The sequence below is a fragment of the Aethina tumida genome, chromosome 4 (genome assembly GCF_024364675.1).
Source record: "Aethina tumida isolate Nest 87 chromosome 4, icAetTumi1.1, whole genome shotgun sequence".
Classification (NCBI taxonomy): Eukaryota; Metazoa; Arthropoda; class Insecta; order Coleoptera; family Nitidulidae; genus Aethina; species Aethina tumida.
In genome coordinates this window covers 17,411,812-17,427,718 of record NC_065438.1, presented here as the reverse complement: position 1 = coordinate 17,427,718, position 15,907 = coordinate 17,411,812, and the positions used below count along the sequence as shown (strand labels likewise).

Here is a 15,907-nt window from a genome sequence, read left to right as displayed (position 1 = left end):
TCTTTGTACAAGTAAAAAAAATTAATAATTCCTAATTCAGACCGCCTTGTCTTTGTTTAACGAGCGTCTTTAAGGTAAAAAATTAATTAATCATTTAATTAATGATTTCCCGTATTAATTTCGGACGTTTTTCAAATAACGAAGTGGGAGCGAAGCAGGGGAAGCCGTTATCTGGGACTTGTCATTTTCAAATTTTTTCATTAAGGACATTTATCATAAATACTCATTCAATTAGCCAAAGTGAAAGGAGAAATGTTTTTTTGTAAGTAAGATTATTTATTAATACTGTATATTAAAAAAATTCGTTTGTAAATTTTTAAGATCTGAGGACTTGAGAAAGTTAATGATTTCATAGAATTCTTTCTAAATAAAATATATTTTTAAAAAAAGTTGCGTTCAAAAGTCAGGGATATTAAAAAAAAAAATAAAAAAACGCTTTATGTTTGACTTTTTGTTCATTTGTGGAAAAATATTTGGTGTATGAGACAAAGCTTCTCATTTAACATTTTGAAGTTTCAATTAACGAACCTTGTCTTTGAATTTCAATAAAAAAGTGAATTAATTAATTTAAATGTAACAAAAATAAGATAATTAATTTAAAATAAAAAAATATATATTAAATTTAAATTAAAAAAAAATAAAATATTTAATTAAAATTGAAAATAAAATATTTAATTTAAATTGAAAAACTATTAAAATATTTAATTTAAATGAAAGAGAAAAATTTGAAATATTTAAATTTATTTAATATTAAAAAAAAATTAAATTTAAATTGAAAAAAATATATCATTATTATATATAATATATTTAATTAAATTAAAAAACTAATAAAAATTTAAATAATAAAAATATAATATTTATAATAATAAAATATTTAATAAATAAAATATTTAATTTATGCTGAAAAAAATTTGAAAAAAGAATTAAATATTTAATTTAAATTGAAAATAAAATATAATATTATTTATTTAAATTGAAAAACTATTAAAATATTTAATTTAAATGAAAAAGGAAAATTTAAATATTTAACTTAAAAATAATTGAATTAAAAAAAATAAAATATTTAACTTAAATTTAAATTAATAATAAAATACTTAAATTAAATGAAAAAACATTTGAATTTATTTAATATTTAAAAAAAATTAAAATACTCAATTTAAATTGAAAAAAATAATATATTTAATTAAATTAGAAAACTATTAAAAATTTAAATAAAAAAGTAAAATATTTAACTTAAATCTAAACAGGTAAAAAAATATTTAAATTAAATGAAAAATATTAATAATAAAATATTTAATAAATAAATATTTAATTTAAATTAATAAAATTAAAATACATTATGTAGACAAAAAGCAATTCAAATAATTAATCTTTAAAAAAAAATGAATTATAAAAAATTAAAATATTTAATTTATATTGAAAAAAATTGAGAATAAAAATTAAATATTTAATTTAAATTGAAAAACTATTAAAATATTTAATTTAAATGAAAAAGGAAAATTTAAATATTTAACTTAAAAAAAATTGAATTAAAAAAAATAAAATATTTAACTTAAATTTAAACCAATAATAAAATACTTAAATTAAATATTTAAATTTATTTAATATTTAAAAAAAAATTAAAATATTTAATTTAAATTGAAAATAAAATAATATATTTAATTAAATTAAAAAAACTATTAAAAATTTAAATAAAAAAGTAAAATATTTAACTTAAATCTAAACAAGTAAAAAAATATTTAAATTAAATGAAAAATATTAATAATAAAATATTTAATAAATAAATATTTAATTTAAATTAATAAAATTAAAATACATTATGTAGACAAAAAGCAATTCAAATATTTAATCTTAAAAAAAAATGAATTATAAAAAATTAAAATATTTAATTTATATTGAAAAAAATTGAGAATAAAAATTAAATATTTAATTTAAATTGAAAAACTATTAAAATATTTAATTTAAATGAAAAAGAAAAATTTGAAATATTCAACTGAAATTTTAACAAATAATAAAATATATTGACTGAACAAAATGTTAAAATTTATTAAAAAAAAATAATATATATATAATATATATATATATATATATATATATATATATATATATATATATATATATATATATATAATTTAAATTGACGAAAATAATATATTTAATTAAATTAAAAAACCTATAACAAATTTAAATAAAAAAAATAAAATATTTAACTTAAATCTAAAGTAATAAAATATTTAAATTAAATGAAAAATGATAATAATAAAATATTTAATAAATAAATATTTAAATTAAAATAAATAAAATATTTAATTTAAATTAAGAAGAAAAATTTGAAATTATTAAATTTTTAAAAAATTAAAATAATAGAAAACAATTTAAAGAAAAATTGAGACAAAAATTAAAATATTTAATTTAAAATTAAAAAAATATATATTGAATTTAAAAAATAAAATATTTAATTTAAATTGAATAAAATAAAACATCTAATTTAATTTTTAAAAATTTAAAATATTTAATTCAATTTAAAATACAAAAAATTTCTTTTTTTTAATTTATATTGAAAAAAATTGAAAAAAAAATAAATATTTAATTTAAATTAAGAAGGAAGATTTGAAATATTTAATTAAATTTTTAAAAGTTAAAATAATAGACTAGAAAACAATTAAAATAAGTAAAATATTTAAATTAAAATTAAAAAAATATATATTAAATTAAAAAAAAAATAAAATATTTAATTTAAATTGAATAAAATAAAATACATATTTAATTTTAAAAATTTAAAATATTTAATTCAATTAAAAAAAATTCGAAATACAAAAAAAAAGAAATTAAAATATTTAACTTGAATTAAAAAAAAAACAATAATAAAATATTTGATTTAGATTAAAAAACAATTAAAATATTTAATTTAAATTAAAAAAATTGAGAAGTAAAAAAAAATGAAATATTTAATTTAAATTTAAAAAATTAACTGATTTAGACTTGGGCGATATGAAAGTATATCAACTTTAGTATTTATTAGAGGAAACGTGACAGCGCAACGTTATCTTTAATCTTTTTTGAAGAGACCCATGCGAATCTAATGCCATGGCTAGCCAGATCCTTCGACCTTTCACCCATAGAACATGTTTGGAATATGATGAGTAGAAAGCTAGGAAAGTTACCCCAGTCCCCACAAACTATGGAGGTTCTAAGACATGAAGTATGGGTAGCTTAGAATACTAAACCACAAAAGAAAGTACACACCTCTTCAAGAGTGCCGGAGTTCTATGTCTCCGGTACAAATAAGCTTGTCTCTCGTTGGCAAAATTGTATTGACCCAAATAGTACCAATTTTGATCAATAAAATTTTGTTTAAATTGAGATACGTGCATTTTACTCGAAAGCTTGAAAGACGCAATAACTTCTTGTCAACTCAATGGCAGAGTTCAATTTAATGTCCCATAGGTAAATCACAACCGCAGCGTAACTAACTACTTCATAACTATGAAGTGAATTAATCAAGTGTATTGACGTGTTCAATAAATGACATGAAGCAGATCTAAACAATAATACACCTGAACTAATTGGCACATTAGGCGGACTGAAACAGTTAACTGACAGTGGCTGAATACGTACGTGAATTTCGGGAATGTTTACCTATTAATAAACACGTTGACGTTACACAGTATTCTAGTTTAAATAAAATGTATGTAAAATACAATTTCGCTCGATTGCCAACACAATGGCGGTGACGGTGGGAGAGACGGGAACAAAGTAGATACAGATTTATTACTCACTTTCAGAAGCTCCGCACCGGACTCTGAAACAAAACCGGCGATTGTTATGCCAATGTTACATGAGAAATGGAATGTGTCGTTTAATTTGTGAGCTTTGTTGTCGACTCATCATTTTATAGATAAATTACGGAATTGTTCGTCACGACTGACACGGAACACCGTTGCGAGTGTACGCAATTTATCAAGACGGGATTATCGACAAATCATTTGCTTTGTTTATTATTAACGGTGTTTCCCAATATTCTGTTCATTTGTCATCAATAACGAATGAGCGAATTGTTGGATTCTGTAATTTATATATAAAAAATGATAGCCAAAAATAAATAAATTGGTTATTGTAAAAGCTCTGGAAATATATATTTTTAAAATATTATAATAATAAGTAGAAAAATAATTTAGTTTTTTTAGTTTTAAATCATATAAATGTAGTTTAAAATATACATTTTGTAACCAAAATGAAAATAAATTTCTATTTTTTAATTTATAAAAGTCAGTTCAAATTTTATATCATGAAAAAAGTAAATAAAATTAAGTTTCTTTATGTATTTAAAATAAGTACAAATATTCTTTACAATTGCAAATTTATTATTATTTAAGTACTAAAATTGATAAATTGCTTAGTAATTTCAAAAGATTAAAAAATAATAATAATTAAGTCAAAATTTATAATATTGAAATGTGAAATAGTAAAAAAATATCGATGGTTAGTTCTTTGTTTTCAATTTTTTAATTACAAATAGTTTTAAAAATTCGTTGGATGGCTAAAAGCTTTCCTGAACATAAATATCCACTTTTTTTTCGTAAAAATCAGTTTAACTTATATAATTAACCCCAAAAATATTAAAAGTAGTTTTTCATATGTTTATATTTTAAAAATGTATAAAAATATTTTGTGACTGTTAATAATTATTATTATTTTACTGCTAAAATATATAAAAGTTTAATAATTTCAGAAGCTCTTAAAAAATTAAAGCTAAAAGATTTCCTGAACACAAATATCTACTTTTTTCAATTCGTAAAAATCAGTTTAAATTTGATAATTACCTCCAAAAATATTAAAAATAATTTTGTATATGTTTATTTTTTAAAAATGTATAAAAATATTTTGTGATATTTATTTTGTAACAAAAAAATTTTCCAAAAATAAATAAATAAAATTAAGTTTCATCTGTGTATTTAAAAAAAGTACGAATTTTTTTTTATAACTGTTAATATTTATTATTATTTTACTGATAAAATATATAAAAGTTTAATAATTTCAAAAGGTCTTAAAAATATAAATCTAAAAGCTTTCCTGAACATAAATATATACTTTTATCAATTCGTAAAAATCAGTTTAAATTTTATAATTACCTCCAAAAATATTAAAAATAATTTTGTATATGTTTATTTTTTAAAAATGTATAAAAATATTTTGTGATATTTATTTTGTAATCAAAAATGTTTCCAAAAATATATATCAATTTTTTAATTTGTAAAACACACTTCAAATTTAATACCCTCCTACAAAAATAGTGAATAAAATTAAGTTTCATCTATGTATTTAGAAAGAAGGACAAAATTTTTTATAATTATTTTAGTACTAAAATATGTAAAAGTTTAATAATTTCAAAAGCTCTTAAAACTATAAAGCTAAAAACTTTCCTGAACATAAATATATACATTTTTTTTAATCCGTAAAAATCAGTTTAAATTTTATAATTACCTCCAAAATATTAAAAATAATTTTGTATGCTTATTTTTTAAAAATGTATAAAAATATTTTGTGATATTTATTTTGTAATCAAAAATGTTTCCAAAAACATATAACAATTTTTTCATTTATAAAACACAGTTCAAATTTAATACCCTCCTACAAAAAAGTAAATAAAATAAAGTTTCATCTGTGTATTTAAAAAAAAAGTACAAAAATGTTTTATAATTGTTAATTTATTATTATTTTACCAATAAAATATATAAAAGTTTAATAATTTCAAAAGCTTTTAAAAATATAAAGCTAAAAGCTTTCCTGAACATAAATATCTACTTTTTTCAATTCGTAAAAATTAGTTTCAATTTTATAATTACCCCCAAAAACATTAAAAATAATTTTTTATATCTTTATTTTTTAAAAATGTATAAAAATATTTTGTGATATTTATTTTGTAACCAAAAATTTTTCCAAAAATAAATTTCAATTTTTTTATTTGTAAAACATAGTTCAAATTTAATACCCTCCTACAAAAAAGTAAATAAAATTAAGTTTCATCCGTGTATTTAAAAAAAAAGTACAAAAATTTTTTATAAATTGTTAATTTTTATTATTATTTTACTACTAAAATATATAAAAATGTAATAATTTCAAAAACTCTTAAAAATATCGAATATTATTTTCAGTTTTTCAATTAAAATAGTTTAAAAATTTCATAAACAAAAATATTCACGTTTTTCAATTCGTAAAAATCAGTTTAAATTTTATAATTTCCTCCAAAAATATTAAAAATAGTCTTTTATATGTTTATTTTTTAAAAATGTATAAAAATATGTTGTCATATTTATTTTGTAACAAAAAAAATTTTCTCAAAAATAAATTTCAATTTTTTAATTCGTAAAACACATTTCAAATTTTATATCCTACAAAAAATAAATAAAATTAAGTTTTTTCTGTGTATTTGAAAAAATTTTAGGAAATAATAGTATTTTACTATTAAAATAGATAAATAATTTATTAAATACAAAACCTCTTAAAAAATTATAAATAAATAATTAAGAAAAAATTTGAAATATTCAGTGGGGAAATATTAAAAAAGTATATAAATATCTACGTTTTCAATTTGTTAAATTGAGTTTAAATTTTATAAATACATCCAAAAATATAAATTGAAATCAACTAAAAAAGCATAATTTAAAATTAAGTTAATAATAAGCCAAATTTTTGTATTCTCACTTTGATTAAAAATCACATAAAAAGTTTGCTGAAAATCAGCATGAAATATTTTTAATCCAAAGACTAAGATCAGGTAATAAAATAATTTAAGAAAAATATTGATGTTCCATGTTTGATTTATGCAAAAATATGGAAACAGGAGCTTCCACTATTCACACTCAATAATGCCAGACACCTAGTAATTTAATGGAAAAAATTTCAATGATTCGTCCACCAGAACAACCGACATTTTAATGCCCAATTATGCGCATGTTATTCGAAAACATTTACATATTGAGTGAGTTTTAGTGCACGTTGTAGTGGTTGGCAGGAAATTCGCTGACATATTCAAAAGCCATCGGCTCCCCGACGCAGAGACACATGTGGCGTGGTAATTTACGACGGCCCATTCGCCGCCGCCGTCGCTCCGTACTCGCGAACTTTTTTATTCGTCTACGATCTCCGTGCCGGGGGCAAAAAAAACCACCTCTCACCGCCCGAAACTTACGTCGGATCAAAGTAACACTTGACCCACAACCGGGAGCGAAATATAATTGGGACGGCTTAATTTCCTCCCCCGAAATCGGCGGCGAAGAAGCCGATCCATCGGCGGAATTCAATTTCCGCGGCCGGGGCTCTCCCTTCGACGTTGTTTGTTCGAAGAACTTTTCCGAATTAATCATATAGACAGTGTCGAATAAAAACTTTTAAATGCAAACAAAACCCGGACAAGAAGTTTCGGTGAACAATGGCTTCCTGCCTGAATTGTGTACGGACGCTGAGTGATGTGTCATTATGGAAAAGGAACAATTGGTCCTGTCTTTTTGGGATCCGTTCCGCACAAACTCGTCGGCGGTTTGCATTTATCAGTCGGATTGTTCTCATTGCGGATGACGGATAATTAAGTTCGTTATTATATAAAACTGTGACGCTGGGAGGGGGTGGAAAGGGGGGCGGATATTTTCTCGGATGTGTTGCAAAACGCTACATCGGCACGGATAAAATAAGAACGTTGAGTCATTGTGAGCTTTTCGAATGGCATAAACAAAGTGCATCTATCTACGAGTAGTTTCATTTCACAGGAGATATACACATTCACACACACACACACACACGTCCAAAAACATAGAAAACGTTTCGTGCTGTCTATTAACTCATTTTATAAACAAACAATTCGATCGATGACGTCCATTTGGCGGGGAACACTTTGCATTTTATTTTATCTCGGATGGTGCAACGCGAAGTGGTAACTTGCATTTGGACATGTCACATACAAAAATCCTGGCTGAATTCGGAGGGTGGGAAAAAAACACGGTCAAGTCCGTGGGTCAAACTATTGAATTATGTCGGACGGAACGTGTTGCGAGGGTCGAATTTAATATTGGATTTATGTTGCGAGTTCGGATGTGATTTCTAAAATAACCTGTCCCGGGATATTTGCATTCCCTTTGAGAAGTTCAACGGCAAAGTAACGTTGCACAAGATTATTTTACAAAGGGGCCTCGGATGAATAGTGAAACGAAGATTTTAGGCGAAATGTTTATTCTTAATGTCATTTTTATTTGGATAATAATGTGACAATCCAAATAATTAAAATAATGATCTAAAACGTTCCATCAATTAAAGATTTCTTCAGTTTTACAAATTTTATTTAAACATTTGAAAAATTTTGTAATTAATTTTTTATTTATGAATCTTCTAAACTTACTAAAGTTTAAAGGAACAAATTTTAATTTTGTTCACCTACAAAATATAACTATTTTGAAAAAAGTTATGTTCATGACAGATTTTAATTACAAAAAAAACTACAATGAAATATTTTTGTACACGTTTATAAATTAATTTTTAGATGTGAATATAAATTTTGACCTGATATTACAAAAAAAGTAGATATTTAAGAAAGTTTTTAGTTACACAATAAATTGTTATTAATTAATTAATAATTAATGAATTTAAAGTACTTTTGTTTAAATACACAGATGAAACTTAATTTTACTTTTTAATGTAAGAGTGTATAAAATTTGAGCTGTCTTTTAGAAATTAAAAATTAGAATTTTATGTTCAGGAAGTTTTTAGTATAATATTATTAAATATTTTTGTATATTTTTTAAAAATAAACTGATAAAAGTTTTTTTTTAATTATTTTGCAGGAGTTTATAAAATTTATACTGATTTTCACAAATTAAAAAGTAGATATTTAATTTCAGGAAAGTTTTTAATTACACAACAATTTTTTTAAACAATTTTTAATTAAAAAATTGATAACAAAGCAACATTCGAGTTTTTTGATATTCTCCATTTGAATATATTAAGTTTTTACTTAATTATTTCGATATTTTTCAAAATAATAATTTTTAACAAGTCTCAAATTTTTTCTGCCGATCCTATTTTTACATTTGGAAGTTAATTATTAATATTATATAATTATTCAAGTCAAATTTGTCCTATTTTTAATTTAATTATAAATTGTGCTTATTTTTTGATAATTCATGTCAATTTTCCCTTCAGATATTTTTCAAAATCATTATTTTATCCTCTTTCTACATTTGGATGTTTATTATGGTGGAAATATCAAATATTTTATAATTATTCATATCAAATTTGGCCTATTTGTAATTTAATTGTAAATTGTGCTTCACTTTTGTTAATTAATATCAATTTTCCCTTCAAATATTTTTCAAAATAATAATTTTAAATCCTTAAACATTTTCAGTCATTTCTGTTTTTATATATGGATATTAATTATGATGAACATATCAAATATTATATAATTATTCATGTCAAATTTGTCCTATTTTTAATTTAATTATAAATTGTGCTTTATTTTTGATAATTAATGTCAATTTTCCCTTCAGATATATTTCAAAATAATTATTTTAAGTCCTCCTTTTACATTTGGATGTTAATTATAGTGGAAATATCAAATATTATATAATTATTCATGTCAAATTTGGCCTATTTGTAATTTAATTATAAATTGTGCTTCACTTTTGTTAATTAATATCAATTTTCCCTTCAAATATTTTTCAAAATAATAATTTTAAATCCTTAAACATTTTCAGTCATTTCTGTTTTTACATATGAATATTAATTATGATGAACATATCAAATATTATTTAATTATTCATGTCAAATTTGTCCTACTTTTAATTTAATTATAAATTGTGCTTTATTTTTGATAATTAATGTCAATTTTCCCTTTAGATATATTTCAAAATAATTATTTTAAGTCCTCCTTTTACATTTGGATGTTAATTATAGTGGAAATATCAAATATTATATAATTATTCATGTCAAATTTGGCGTATTTTTAATTTAATTATAAATTGTGCATTATTTTTGATAATTAATGTCAATTTTCCCTTCAGATATTTTTCAAAATAATTATTTTAAATCCTCCTTCTACATTTGGATGTTAATTATGGTGGAAATATCAAATATTATATAATTATTCATGTCAAATTTGGCCTATTTGTAATTTAATTATAAATTGTGCTTCACTTTTGTTAATTAATCTCAATTTTCCCTTCAGATATTTTTCAAAATAATAATTTTATGTCCTGAAACTTTTTCAATCATTTCTGTTTTTACATTTGGATGTTAATTGTGGTGAACATATCAAATATTAAATAATTATTAATATCAAATGTAGCTTATATTTAATTTAATTGTAAATTGAAATTAATTTTTCTTAGTTAATGTTCATTTCCTCTTTAGATATTTTTCAACTTTAAACCCTCAAACATTTTCTAACATTTCTGTTTTTTAATTTGGATGTTAATTAATGTGAGAATATCTAATATTGTGATAATTTATGTAAAATTTGGCCTATTTATAATTTAATTGTAAATTGTACTTTATTTTTGATAATTAATGCCATTTCCCTTGAAATATTTATCATAATAATAATTTTAAGTCCTCAAACATTTCTATTATTTCTTCTGAATATTAATTAATATGGAAATATCAAATATAATATATATTTATTTATTCATGTGAAGTTTAGCCCATTTTAAGCTTAATTGAAAATTAATTGACAAACCTTGAAACAGCTTTTTTATACTGTAAGCACTTAACAAAGGTCAGAAAAACAAAGACTAAATGAAAACAAAAAACCAAAGCGTCACATAGAATTAAGGTGAAACAGGAGAGGCGAAAAATGTGTCAATTGGTTTTAAATCAAACACGAAACAATCCAGGTGTGCCTCCGACGCCGAATATCAATTACTGACTCGTGTTCTCTCCAAAAAAACGGGAAAAACCCGTTACACCTTGTTAGAGTTTGCTTTAGAATCTGAAATTCGAGTCATAAATAATAATATATTGTCCCAAGATCTTTTCCAGACGTGGCTTCACCATCAACTAGAGCAAAAAATAATAATAAAAAGTAAAAAGCTCATAGAATATTAAATTACACGAGATGAATTTCACGCGCTTTACGGATTATTAAAAGCAGACACTCAAAAGCATGCACAAAAGGCAACATTCAAACACATAAAGTCGTATCATAACTTAATTAAATATATATTTCGTAATAAACTCCAATATGAGGCGCGGTGAACGAATGCGAAAATCTATTTGGCAGAACAAACAGCAAAGGCAATCTCCATTTTTATTTTTCAGTCCGTTTTCTGCAACGTGCCCGAGAGTTTCCCCGTAATTATCAAAATAATTTAATGGCACGCATAAATGAAAATTGTCGGTCCGTTTCCACGGAAAAATGAACGTCTGATAAAATCTGATTAAGTTGCCTATTGCTTTATTCTCGTGCCGTTTGAACTGTTGTACAAAAGAGATATTTTTATGTTTTCAGTCCCGGGCATTACATTCTGTTTTTTTTTTTCCATCCCCATCGAATGAATATACGAATAACTGGAAATTAAGTGTACGTATTTTACGTTGGAGCACAAAAATAGAGCGGGGAACAAATCAGGGTCGAACGATCATTGATTATTGATTAGTAACAAACGTAAAAGATAGATAAGTTCTTTAGTTGTGACATCAAAGAGGAGTTTTATTATGCCATTTCTGCGTTTCGGGGCTCGGCCTTTCTGCGGTAAAAGCAATTTATCATGTAAATCTTATTTTTTGGACAGAATTTAAAAGGGCACTGAATTCGTGTAATCATTATCGAAAGAAACGAGTTTCCTCCACCACATTTAATACAACTGATGCACTTCTATTTGATGATAAATGCAAAGGAAATATTTCAGGGTACGTTTCGTATTTTTGCTCTAATAAAATTTATATAATATTAAGTACTGGAAAAAGTAGTTATAATAGAAAAAGTTTACTTTTTATATTAGTTTTGGTTTAGATATTTTGAAAGTGTCATTGAAGATGAGTTAAAACAATAGAAAAGACATTCTGCCTCTTCATGAGAATGGAAGACAACATGTATTAAAATGTCAAAGGAAGCTTCCAAATGTTAAATGGAAAGACCTTCCTCACCCACAATATAGTTCAGATATTTGTCCACTTTGGCTATTACTTAATTTATTCATTCTCCATTTTGTTTTGTAAGAAAGAGTTTAATTTTGAAGAAGAGACCAAAATTAAGATTGTCTTCAGTTCCAAGTTTTCAAATTTATATGTAGACTGTTGACAAGGGATGTTTCAATCATTTCAAATGATCTTTACTAATCTAAGTGACCTTGATGTATAAAAAATTATTGGCTTAAAAAAGACCTTCATTTGAAGAAATTATCAATTGAATAAACCATAGTCGAAGCACTGTTTGGAGTATAAGAGAACATCGTCTGAAGAAGGTCTTGAAGTTAACTTTTTATATTATTTTTGGTTTAGATGGTTTGAAAGTGGCAATGAATGCTTTGAAGAAGGTACCAAGTTCATGAAAGATGGGTTTCTTCAATCAATAGAAAAGACATCCTGCCTCTTCATAAGAATGGAAGGCAACATGTCGTATTAAAATATCAAAGGAAGCTTCCAAATGTTAAATGGAAAGGCCTTCCTCACCCACAATATAGGCTAGATATTTGTCCACATGGTTATTTCTTAATTTATTCATTCCCCATTTTGTTTCGTAAGAAAGAGTTTAATTTTGAAGAAGAGACCAAAATTAAGATTGTTCTTCAGTTTCAAGTTCCCAAATATATATGTAGACCATTTGTAAGGATTGTTTCAATCATTTCAAATGATCATTACTAATCTAAGTGACCTTGATGGAGAAAAAATTATTGGCTTAAAAGTGGTAAGATTTTCATTTGAAGAAATTATCAATTGAATGAACCATAGTCGAAGCACTGTTTAGAGTATAGGAGAACATCGTCTGAAGAAGATCTTGAAATTTACTTTTTATATTATTTTTGATTTAGAAGGTTTGAAAGTGGCAATGAATGCTATGAAAAAGGACCAAGTTCATGAAAGATGAGTTTCTTCAATCAATAGAAAAGACATTCTGCCTCTTCAAGAGAATAGAAGACAACATGTTGTATTAAAATGTCAAAGGAAGCTTCCAAATGTTAAATGCACCCACCATATGCAGATATTTGTCCACATGACTATTACTTAATTTATTCATTCTCCATTTTATTTCGTAACAAAGAGTTTAATTTTGAAGAAGAGACCAAAATTAAGATTGATCTTCAGTCTCAAGTTTCCAAATTTATATGTACACCGTTGGCAAAAAATGGAGGAAAAATATGTTAAAAAAATAAATTACTTTTTCCGGTACCAAATATACTGTGAACATTATAATAAATTAAACAAAAATAGCTCCCATATTTAAAATTAACTCAATTACATTCATATTTTAGTTGAAATGTCGAATAATTTATAAATTAAATGCAATGTATTTGTCATCACAATGACCGAATATTAAACATTGACATGATATATTAATTAAATTTCTCTATTTAATTAATAAATATTAAATTGAATTGAATGTTTTGTTGCTAAATAAAAGTAATTATGAATTGATCAAAATACAATTTGAGTTATTACTTTTATTCACACCCAAACTAAAAATTTATGAATTTTAATTTGAATTAACCATTAATTTATTGACTAATATAATTTAACTCCCGGACGAAAATTGGGGCAGCTACTTAAACAAATCAAAACCGAAGCTAATTAGTCGACTTTCTTACTGCGTTTCCATACAACACCGACCCCCGAAATTAACTTTATTCGACGCACCATCGCCGTCCTAAAATAATAAAATCCCTCGCCCTTCAATTAAAGCGAAACACCACCGACAATACGGTGCTCAACAGGTGAGAATTGCTTGGACGTTAAACTCCTCCACCCTCCTGCATCACTCGTCACTGCACCGAAACCGATTTCGAGTGGTTGCTGCCCTTTTATCGCCCATAATAGGAAACACGGCACCTGTTACCGACTTCTCCGCACATTTCCGCAAGTTTCGATTGTCTTGAACTGTCTTGAACTTGCACAAATTGGTTTGGGAAGTGTTGGTCTGACGGAATTGAATTAAAAACCTACCTCACGGGTTAACGCCACGTTGGGCCACTTGCTAGAGGCAGGATAACCAAGAGGAAACCGACACACACCGATGTCACAGAATGATGTATTACCACAACTCAGGCTCAATTGATTGGATTAGTTTTGTATCAAACAACTAAGACAACTTAACACTACTTTGGGTCACTTGCTACTGAGCCGAATTCAAGTCGCATCCACCCTGCCAATACATGACACCTGTAAACGACAACCAACAGGAAACTGACACCTTAAATGCCACACACAAAAAGCATGAATATTATTTGGGACAGGTAAAGGTTCTGATGTGACAGAATGATTAATTGCCACAACTGAAACTGGAGCAGCCCATATCTTATTTGTGTGTGAGATGTCTAGATTTGCATCATACAGTGTTACCGTCTGCTCAACTCACAGAACCAAAACAACTTGACACTACACTGGTTAACTTCCCATTGAGCCCCCGTACATGACACCCAAAAAGAAACTGACACCTTAAATACCCCCCATTTTTTACAGACAGGTAAAGATCCACTGTAACAGAACGATGAGCTGTCACGACCGAAACTGGATCAACCCTTCGCAGATCACGAAGATCTTAATTGAACCCACCCCCGCATGTGTGTGAGATTTGCATCAGACTTGCCGCACCGACGAAAGGCACCCCTCAGGTAGGAGTAAAGGAATAAAGCACTGTAACCGGTCCGTTTGTCAGTTGTCATTTTTTTCCACCCTCCGTGCCGAACAATGTGACGTCGATCAATTTTCCGAGAATTGCACAAAAACGGCCCCATTATTGTGCACGGTGTAATGGAAAGAATCCGTAGGTGACACCCTCGCAAGGCCGGATTAACGTGAGAATTCCGTCTCTCGAACCTACAGAGAGAAAAAAAAAACGACGAAACGGGAGCCTGGGAAAGTCTGTTTGATATGGTGAATTGAATAAATCTGGTTTTTATGCGGGATATTTATTAGGTTAGCCGTACGAGAAGAGAAAAAACGGTGAAGGAGAGATGCTCCGGGTCAAAAAAAAATGTTCATTCGGGGTTTTTAAGATTGTTGTAATTCAATTTTTGATCTAATTGGATTTATCTTTATAACGACGGTTGTACGTTACGCTCGAGATGTTGTACCATTCAGGTCTTTCCCCTTAAATTACAGATCATCCGATTCGCGGAGTGATTTAATAAACAATAAAGGACTTTGATCGATTGTTCAATGTAAATATATTCGGAGAAGAACGGTTTAATTTCCTAAAGGAAATGTGATATCTGTTAATTAATAAATTCATTAATAATGCCAATTTAAGGTTATAGAATATTGTCAGAAATGCGTACTTCTGATAGTATCAGTGACAAGATTAAATTTCAGTCATTTTAAAGTAAATGAAGCTTCAATTCAACCTCTTATCAAGACAGGAAACACTTTTGTATATAAAAAATTGAATTCCATACAAAAATATGACTGAACATTTTTTATATTTAATATATTGAAGATTTTATAAATAATTTAGACAATATTGACAGTTTAAAACTAATAAACAATGTAACCGAACAGTAAATTAAATTAATGTAAACTGTAGAGTTTATATTAATTCAATTTGTTACTTTAACATTCAATATTTCCATCAATAACTTTTGACATGCATATGAACTGTTTATTTATTTTCTAACTTACGTTATTTCAGTTCCAGTTTGGTAAATTATTCTGAAACAATAAATTATAATTTAGTTTGTGATTATAAATAAACAAACGGGTATTT

The 15,907-nt window shown here is 25.1% G+C and overlaps 1 protein-coding gene across 1 annotated transcript in view; it reads right to left on the bottom strand.

Moving 5' to 3' along the window:
- Nucleotides 1-15,907, bottom strand: part of LOC109601972 (leucine-rich repeats and immunoglobulin-like domains protein 1) — a 121,925-nt gene that overhangs the window by 31,126 nt on the left and 74,892 nt on the right. The window contains exons 3-4 of the mRNA XM_049966451.1: nt 15,823-15,852; nt 3,780-3,802 (exon numbers count right to left, since the gene is read on the bottom strand). The gene's annotated coding sequence lies outside the window, so the exon portion shown is untranslated. The remainder of the gene's footprint in view (nt 1-3,779; nt 3,803-15,822; nt 15,853-15,907) is intronic.